Genomic DNA, 10136 nt, shown 5'->3' with positions numbered 1-10136 from the left:
GACACATCTCGGGCCGGCTGCTGGGCTCCGAGCTCGATCCAACTCGTCCACACCCACTGCATGCAGTGGCCCTGCTCTGGCTGGGTGCCCGCAAGCTCAGGAGTCTCCTGCAAAAGGGGAACCGATCTCCTTCCATTGTCTCCCGGGAGGACCGTTCGTGAGCGCCAGCTGTGTGCCAGTGCTGGGTACAAGCCTAGGGCGCAGTAGCTCCCTGCCCGCGTGGAGGTTGAAGTCCAGCAGCGAGTGAGGGAAGGAGCTCAGCTCTTCAGCCTCCAAATTCTTCCTCTTTTGAAAGCAGCAGTGAATGACATGGCCTTGAGTCGGGTTCGAATCCCGACTCTCCCGGACTCTTTTTTTTGCATTTTAGCTTCAAGACCTTGGGCAAAGAAGTCCCCTGATCGCCTGACCTCTCTGAGGCTCGGAGTTGCTTGCCATTACTAAAGGTGGGGAAGACCATACTTGAAGCCCAGAGCCTCATCTATCTCACGTAGGTGGTTGTTGAGGAGCAGGCGAAACAATGATTGTTGGGAGAGTCTGGAGATGGTGTGATCTCATTTAATGCCAGTGTTTTTTCCTGCTACTTGGACTCCAATACCATTTTCTGGGAACCTCACTGCACTCCCAACACACGCGCGCTTTTGACCTTCCGGAAAGAAAGTGTACCTAGAATAGACCCCTCTCTGAGTAGAGAAGGGGGCCAGTCCCAATAATCAGTGACTCAGATGCTGCTCCCTACAAAATTAAAGTGCTCCCTAGGAACGGCAGACTATGGTAGGGAGCAGCGTCACCGGACGCGCAGTCTCTCCAGGAATAACAGCTGAAATTTTATTTCAAATCTCCGGAAGGAGCACGGCTAGTTTCCAACAACTTCCTGTTGGAGGCCAGAGGTCAGGGTGCGTGGACATTGGCCAGAAGCAGGGAGGAGATGCAGAGCTGAGGGCAGGTCTTCAACACGGAGAAGTGGAGTTCAGGAAGACAGTGTCAGCCACAGGGCCAGCAGGGAGGCAGAAATGCCCACCACTGAAATAGGAAGAGCTGGGGAGAGAGAATGTCAACCCAGAGACCGACCACCAGCAGCAATTTCTTTCTCCTGCTCTTTGCTGCAAGGCCCGAACTTCATTCCTCATAAGGGAGCCTCCGAGTCCTCTATCTCCTACGGCTCAGAAAATCTAGTGCACCTATTCTCAGAAAAACCCATTTATGTACAAAGAGTTCCATCTCCCTCAAAAGTGGGGTGGGCTTGGGAAGGACACTGAGAATCTAAACTGGGCCCTGCCTAGAAATCTGTAGTGGCAGAAGCAGCTAAATCAGGATAAACTGTTAATTCTAAGTATTGGAGAATCAGAAGTCTAAGCATTTGAGTATTTTTCCTAAAATGTAGCTGAATCGTTGCCTCTCCTTGTGACTTCCACTCATGCATTGCAATTCTTCCCTCTTGAGTCACACAGAATTAATGAAAGAGCACCTCTGGCTTTCCTGGCAATTTTTCTGGAGTTCGATAGAGCCGGTTATAAATCCCAGCTCAGGCACGAAGAAGCTGTGAGCCTGCTCCCTGACCTGTCTGAACCTCAGCTTCTCATGTAAAATTCAGCAAACAATAGGACCTAGCTCACAGGTCACAACTGTCTGCATTAAACAAGAGAAAGCAGGTCAAGGCTTAGTGCAGTCCCCGACAGATTTACATTTCTCAGAAGCCCACATTCAGCTAGATAAAATGCTTTGTGGAGGGTCTGGAAGTGGGGGTGTTTCCAGCTTGGAAAAGGGCCAAGAAGGAATAGAGACCACTCCCATTGAAACCCTTAAAGTTGACATATTGTGGCCTCTTTAAGCAGGGAGAGTTCACCGGGACCTTCAACCAGGGCACGTGTCCAACATTTACGGCTGCCCTTGTGTCTTCTTCCCCATCCTGATTAGTTTGCCTAAATCCTTTTTCAGTGTTCCATTGATCATCTCTGTTACAGGTTGAATTATGTCCCTACAAAAGATATGTTAAAGTCCTGATCCCCAGTGAATGTAAATGCAAATTCACACCTGTGGATGTGACCTTATCTGGAAATAGGGTCTTTGCAGACATAGTTAAAATGGGGACATTAGGTGGGCCCTAATCCACTGTGATTGGTGTCCTTAAAAAAGAAGAAATTCAGAGAGGCGAATGCCATGTGAAGACACAGAGAAACACAGGGAGAAAAGGCCATGCAAAGACAAGGCTAATGTGGGGTTATGTTGCCACAAGCAAAGGAACACCTGGGGCTGTCAGAAATTGGGAAAGGCAAGAATCTCTCCCTATAGCGTTCCCAGGGAGCATGACCCAGCTGACACCTTGATTTTTACACTTCTAGCCCCCAGAACTGTGAGACAATAAATTTCTGTTTGTTACAGCAGCCCTAAGAAACTAATACACGCTGCTGGATATGATTGCCTAATGAATAGGAGAGAGGCGGGAAGACGTGTGAACCAAACTAGTCGTTGAGTATAAGGGTTGGGAGATGTCCGTTCATTTACTTGTTCATTCAACAAACATTTACTGAGTACCTATTTAGTGCAGACACAAGCAAGCTAGGTGCTGAGGATAGAGTACTCGAGGAACAAAATCAGGCTCCTTCAGGGAGCATTCTTGTTGCTGGGGGTGGTGGACCTCAGGCAATTAATGGAATATATATAATTAATGTTAGGGAGGGCTAGAGGTCAGAGAGGAAAAACTGGGTAGTGTGGTGTGGAAGGAGTGCAAAGCAAGAGAAAGGATGATAAAAAAGGCTCAGTGAAGGGGACTTTGAAGATGAGCTCTAAGCCATGAGTAGGATTCAGCATGGGAAGGTGGAAGAGAGCTTCACACAAAGAGCATGTGCAAAGACCCTGAGATGTGCAGAGTTGCACACGTTTGAAGGAGAGAAGGAAGGGCTGCAGCTCTAGATCATCCAGGGCACTTAACACATTGTGATCGTAGGGAGTCATTTATGGCGATTCTGCCAGTGAGGACCCTGTGGCTCGCGGAGGAAGGGACTTGACCTCAGTGTGTCTCAGAAAAGGGCCAGGTCTCTAACAACCAGGTCTGGATCTTTGGGCTAGTTGCTGGAGTGGGGGGGAGCGGACGGAGGCGGGCAAAGACATGTAAATCTCAGGCATTTCAAGACTGCATAAACAGGAGACCCTAGGAAGTGGCTTTTTTTGTTTGTTTGTTTGTTAAAAATATTTCAGGAATGTCTAGTCACTTCTTTGAGCTTTTGTTTGCTCACCTGTGAAAGAGGGGGAAAAGGCCTCTTTGTTCAGGTTCCCCAAGGTCGTATAGGACTACCAAAATACTCAAATTCAGTGCTCCTCCCATTCCTGGGACGCAGGGGGTGGAGCCTGCAGAGTCCGAATACCAATCCCGTTACTCTTTGGTACGGGCTGTGCGGCCTTGGGCAAGTTACTGCCGGTCTCTGAGATGCTTTTGCCAACTCAAAAGGGGGCGGAGGAGCGCGCCTGAGACTAGGCTCGGGTTCCGGACACGCTGTGCCACCTGGCGGCGCTGCGTTCTTCCCCAGCACTGCGGGGAGCACCCGCCCTGCTCAGCCGCCTCTGGAATCCCCGCGGGACCGCGCGGTAGGGCCGCCGGAGCCGGGAGCAGCGCACCGGGCATGCGCGGCCGGTAGAGCCACTCGAGGCAGCCTCTACGCCTCCCCGCACTGCCCCCTCCGCCGCGAGCGCGGGGGCTGTAGTACCGCGGGAGGCCTGTGGCGTCGCTGCGCGGCCGGCCCTGCGGGTTCCGCGCTTGTAGAGCTCTACCCAGCGCCGGCAGCTCTGCGCTCACCTGGCGGCTGGCACAGCAACCTGGGCGCCCCCAGCCCGCGGCGCGCCCTCCCCGCGACTCGCTTCTTCGCGATGTGCTGCTTTGCTTTTGTTTCTCCTAGGCCGCGGGAGCGGCGGGGGCTGGACGCTTCCCGCTGGCGAGACTCCCGGCCCAGCCGCGTGCGCTCTCGCAAGCGGCGTTTGCAAAGTTGGTATTTAACCAAAGGCAAATGCCTACCTGGGGATCCAGAAGAGTGGGGTCAAAGGGGCTCCTGATGATTCACAGCCTCCCAGTCTTCACATTTTCTTACACTGGCAAGTAAATGTGCGCCCCCGCCTCTGGGCTGTAAGTTCCACCAGCGCACGTGTCCGTGTCACGGCTATTTTGTTCATCGCTGACGCGCCAGGGTTAGCATATGCCAGGCCCGGAACAGACCCGGCTTCCAGGACCAAGCTGGCCTGAGCCGCCAGCGTATCTTGCTTGAACCAGGGGTAGCCAAAGCCTGAATAGGACAGGGCCGTCCCTGAAGAGGTTCCCGAGGGAGGTACAAAAGAGAGTGCAAAAAAAGGAGAGGAGCGTTTAGAACGTTCATCGAAATCGGACACAGCTTCGGCATCCCAGCGCGGGATCCGCGGAACAAGGTAGGGGAGTTCGGGGGGGGGGCGGTGTACTCTAACTCAGGTCCCTCGTGGCTCTGGCTGCGTTCTCGCCGCATGCAGTGGACGCCCCCTTGAGAAAGGATGGGGGCGGGGGGAACACCTGGTCCCTTGAGGCAGTTCTAGGCTGCGGTGATAGCCTTCCGCCTCACCTCCCCGCTTCCACTCTCATCCATGCTGAAGCGTCCAGAGTGCTCCTTCCACAAAGCAAATGGGATGGAGTCACTCCCCAGCTGAAGAGTCCTTGCAGGACCCTCCAGTCCTATACGACCTGACCTCCCACAGCACCCCTTCCTCACTTCTCATTCCTGTGCTCCGCCACGCTGGCTCCCTCTGCAGGGCTGAGGCACAGGGCTTCTCTCGTCCCAGGACCCTAGCATGTATTCCTTCTGTCTGGGACGTCTCTCATCTTTCTCCTCTCAACTTAAAAACCCCCTTCTTAGAGGTCTTTCTAACGGTTTAATCTCCCATAGCCATCACCTCCCCGCACTCTAGCACATCCTTGTGTTTATGTTCTTTATAACCAACTGAAATCATTTACTATTTGTTTACTTGGGTCTTCTCATTCTTCTACACAACGGAATAAGTTATGGGTCTGTCTTGTTCACTTAAGGAGAGGGCCTGGCACTCAACAGACACCTAAGATAATTGAGTGCCTACTATCTTGGTGGAAGTGGCCCGAGCTGAAAGCAGACTTGGAATCCTCAGGTCCAAATATTGACACTTAACTCTTCCTCTACTCGTTCATCTCTAAATTTTCTCATCTGGGAAATGATGGGGCTAATAATAGTATCTGAAACTGAGATGAGTTAACTTTGTCGAAGACGGAAAGAGGTGCTCAGCTTGAGAGCCCTAGGTGATTTAGCTATTGCGTCAGTTTGGATGGGCTAGGTTACATTGTAGCCATAAACAGCCCCCAAATTTCAGTGGTTTAAAAAGACATAGGTTTATTTTTCATTTATGCCATATGTCCACCATAGATTGCCAAGAACTTGGCTCCTTGACATCAGCCAGGCTGACAAAGCAGCCACCAACTGATGTTGCCAAGGCAAAAAGGAGAGCTTGGCTTAATTGAGTACTCTTAAACTTCCAGTCAGAAGCTCTCAGAAGGAAAGACTAAATTTTCAAGTCTTACTTGTAGCCAGGTGTGATCATGTCACTGGGTTTCTAGTCCATGGGAAGTAAACAGACCTAGAGTATGCATAACATCCAGAAGTGTTCTCAAAGAAGGGGCATGCAATTCTTTGCCCCTTATTCCCTCTGCTGGCTTAAATAAAGAGATGAAGAAGTAACAACTGAGGCTTGCACAGCCACTGCGGATTAGGTAATGAGTATAACTTGCTAAGGATAGTAGAGCAACAAGGTAGAGTGAACCTGGGTCCCTGATAATCACAGAGCTGCCATACCTGCCATCTACTGCCGAACCCCTGACTTAATTTAATTTAATTTAAAAAAAAAATTTTCTTTTTAGATATTGTTTATTTGAGAGAGAGACCGAGATAGTGAGAGAGAGCACAGGTGGGGAGGAGAGGGAGAAGCAGGCTCCCCACAGAGCAAGGAGCCCGATGTAGGGCTCAATCCCAGGACCCCGGGATCATGACCTGAGCCGAAGGCAGATGCTTAACTGACTGAGCCACCCAGGCGCCCCCCTGACTTAATTTTAAAAGGGAAATAAACTGCTGTTTTGGATTTGCTGTCACTCACAGAAAAACCTCATAGGAACCAATCCATTGTTTGGGGCAGTAAAGGATGGGAATGGGCAAAGCATGAGCCAACATGATATGAAAAATAAACAGTATGTGTTGGATGATCTACAAAGTCAAATCAGCAGCAGCAACAGCTCAGAGTGAGAAGTCTGCAGAAGAAATACAAGTAGTCTCCATCCCAACCCCCTTAAAAGCCCCTAGATATAAAGTGAGGGCCACTGAATCTCCTACTGTAAGTGGGAGGCTCTCGCTATTTTTATTGGAATCTCAGAGTGAAGGGTGATGTGTCTCCTCTTCTTTCTTTAAATAGACTTCTTTGAGAGCTCTGTGTGCCTATCATGGTTCCTGAAGGTTAGATGTGTGTATATTCAGAATCAGATACTCAGCTGGCATGTCATTCTCCCCAGCAGGATGGCCATCAGTTTCAAGATTCCTCAAGTAATTAAAAATAATAAGAAAAGAAAATTATATCCTGTATCATAATATCCAATTTGGCTTTACATTTATTGGAAATAAAGACCCTTCCTACACTGGGGTTGTATTATTTGCAGACAAGTGCTTGCAAATACCTGCCTGAAAATCTTCCTTATCATTTATAAATAAAAATGTGAAAGTTATAGGTAGCTGGTCATGAAAACTGTATTTCCAGTGATGCAGAATGTACATTGCATTGTCATCTATATTTTGAACAAATTTTATTCTCGAACCAAAACATGATACTTGATTTTTAGAACATAATAAACTACTCTCCTTTTACTTCTATAGGATGGATTTCTAGAATTAGAATTGCTGAGTAGAAAGATATATATACATATCCTTATAGATATGTATATACATCTTTTTTAACAGAGCTTGACACGTTAATTTCCTACACCCTGCAGTGATTTCAATGCCCATTGTTAGTAAATTGTTACTAACCTCCCGCTTGGCTTTGGATCCCCTCAATGCCCTACTAGGGCTGAGTGTAACATTCTTCTGAACTTTTTGTCCCCTGTTGGGTGAAAAACATGTTAACTCATTGTTACTTTAATTGGCATTTCCCTGATAATTGTGAAGTTGAGCTCCTTTTCATTTGCCTATGAGCATCAGGATTTCCCCCTTCTCTCAAATGGCTATTTTTATCCTTTGATTATTTTTCAACTGGACTATTTGCCCTTATATTACCAATTTATGGGAGTTACTGAAGTAGCATAATATAAGAATCTTTTATCTGACATACGTGCTTCAAAGATTTTTCCCAGTCTATTCTTTCTGACTTTGCTTATTGTCTTTTTGTCATATTTTAAATACTTAAGTAGTCAAATGTTTCGTTTTCCTTTTTTTTTGACTCTCCTGTCTTGCTTAAGAAATCCCCCAGACACACAGTGCCACAAATTCCAAGAGCATACCCATATTTTTATAGATTTTTTCCTAAATAGTTATTGCTATATATATTTTTATCTTTAAAGATTTCATTCTCCTGAAAATTATTTTTTTCTGTAGATAAAAGGAAGAATCTGCCTTTTCCTCCCCGTTTGACAGGCAGTTTTGGATGCAGCAATCTGTATTTAAAGGAACCACCCTTCTCCCACTGACTTGTGTAATACCACCTTGGCCACACCTTAGGGTTTCTACTTGTGAATTTCTAGTATGTTTCAATCAGGGTGCCTTTCTGTTAAAGAAAAAAAACTCTGGTAAGGCAAGATTGCCTCCTTACCTCTTCTCCTCTATGTATTTTTTCTTTTCATTAGGTTTTCTTAGGTATCCTTTGACATTTGTCCTCCACGTGAGATAATAAGGGTTTTGTTGGTTGTTGTTTGTTTTCACCTTGTATGCTGGTCCTAAGGGGTATGGAATTGGACTGGTTTGATCAACCGTCCTCTTTGGTGACCGGCTTGCCCTTCCCATATGCCCAGAAAGTGACCATTGGGGTACTTGTATGCTGCGGGGGTCCAGGCAGAGGAAGCTCCTGGGGCTGGGGTGTGTGTGGGGGGGTGTAGGGTGAAACTGCCGCTGGTGTTCTGGTCTCAAATGGGTCTTTTTTACTCTGAAGGGTGCCTCGTAAGTCACACAAAAGCCCCGCATTAGAAGTGGGCCTCCGGGGGGGGGGGGGGCAGAACTGCCGGGGAATGGAGGGCCTGCCCTAGTTAAAGCTGCGCCCCACCCCCTGCCAACCATGTGCTCACCTACTGCTCTGCTATTCCTCAGAAAACACCTTGTTTGCAGCACCAGGCTGGCGGGGCCTCAGACCCCCTGCACTGAATCCAGCTCCACCTTTGGCTTTCTGAGCACCTCTCTTCCTGGATCTCTGCACTTTCAAAATAGGTGACCACTTCTCTGTGACACAGCTGCCTCTCAGCCTGGGACAGCAGTGTCACCTGCTTGCGGGACGGTGGTCTCCTAATTACCCCACCGGCCTTCACTGTTCTCTGCTCCGCAGCCAGAGTGATCCTTTTAAACTGAAGTCTTGGGTAGGGTCTTAGTCTGGCCAGAGTGCTCCCACCCCATTCAGAGTCAAAGCCGGTCTTCCCAAGGGCAGCAGGGTTCCACATGATCAGCTCCTATCACCTTTCTGACCTCGCTCCAATTACTCTGCCTCTCAGTCGTTCATTCATTCATTCATTCATTCGTTCATCAAATATAGATTGAGTGCCGACTTCTGTGCCACGCCCTGTTATAGACGCTTGGGACACTCAGTGGACAAATGTGTGTGAGAGAGGAGGGACTAGTCTCTTGACTGTTCCATGAACTTGGGGGCACGTGGGTGCCTCAGACCCGAACACTAGCTGTGTCCCTGCCCGGACTGCCCTTGCCCCAGAAATCCACATGCCTTATGTCTTCACCTTCTTCATGTTTCTCTTCAAATGTCACCTCCTAGCAAAGCCTTCCTTGAATGCCCTATTTAGGATTGCCGTGCATCTGGCACTTGCTATCTCCTCTGCCCTATTCATTTCTTTGTGACTTTTAATTTCCTCTAACAGACGTTGAATTTTATAATGTCTAGACTTTATAATTTCTGTCTGTTGTCTCTCTCCCAGCCCTCTCTACAGTGAGAGCTGGAGGAGGGCATGGTTCTCTCCCTACTGTCATCTGAGTGGCTAGAACAGTGCCTGGCACAGAATGGAACTCCGGAAATATTTTCTGGATAAAAGAAAGGATGAGTGAAAATGAAGAACATTGAGAAGGTTATTGGCCTTTCCGTGCTTCCTTTCCATCTTCTAGAAATGAAGGAGTGTAATGGCCACTAACTAATAGGCTCCGTGAAAAGGTCTAATGAAACAATACATTTAGGGGCGCCTGGCTGGTTCAGTCAGTGGAGCATGAGACTCTTGATCTTGGAGTTATGAGTTCAAGCCCTGCGTTGGATGTAGAGATTACATAAAAATAAAATCTTTAAAGAAAATGCAATACATCGGGGCACCTGGGTGGCTCAGTCAGTTAAGCAGCTGACTCTTGATTTCAGCTCAGGTCACGGTCTCAGTGTGGTGGGCCCTCGAGCCCTGCATCAGGCTCCGAACTCAGCAAGGAGTCTGCTTGGGCTTCTCTCTCCCTCTCCCTTGCCCCCCCCCATAAATAAATAAATCTTAAAAAAAACAAACAAAAACCCCAAAACCGTACATCTGAAGTGCTTACAACAGTACTTGGCACACATTAGAGTTCTTGAAATGTAGTTGGTTTTTTTTTTTTAATGTAGTTTATTACTGTTGTTTGTGGTCCCAGTCCCAGTTCCACATCACGTATGTAATGTGCACACATGCAGCTCAGGAGTCATACTTTTTATCTCTCATATGTACCCATGACCAACACGTGGTATTGTTTTATGTGCTCTCAAAATTTACTGCCGCAGTATTATGCATGTGTTTTTGAGGCCCATTTATGTTGCTATACATAATCTAGCTCTTTCTTCTTAATGGCTGTGTGGTTCTCCACCCAGGGAACACAACGTCTCAATGGTACAGGCAGTACTAGAGGGAACACCTTGGCTCAGGTTCTGTTTGTGCACATCTCATCCCGAACCTGCAAGAA

Source organism: Eumetopias jubatus, unplaced genomic scaffold (assembly GCF_037043125.1).
Source record: "Eumetopias jubatus isolate StellerSeaLion01/CBP00866 unplaced genomic scaffold, mEumJub1_p1.0 scaffold_2, whole genome shotgun sequence".
In the NCBI taxonomy this organism is placed as follows: Eukaryota; Metazoa; Chordata; class Mammalia; order Carnivora; family Otariidae; genus Eumetopias; species Eumetopias jubatus.
Note: the sequence above shows the minus strand (reverse complement) of the source record.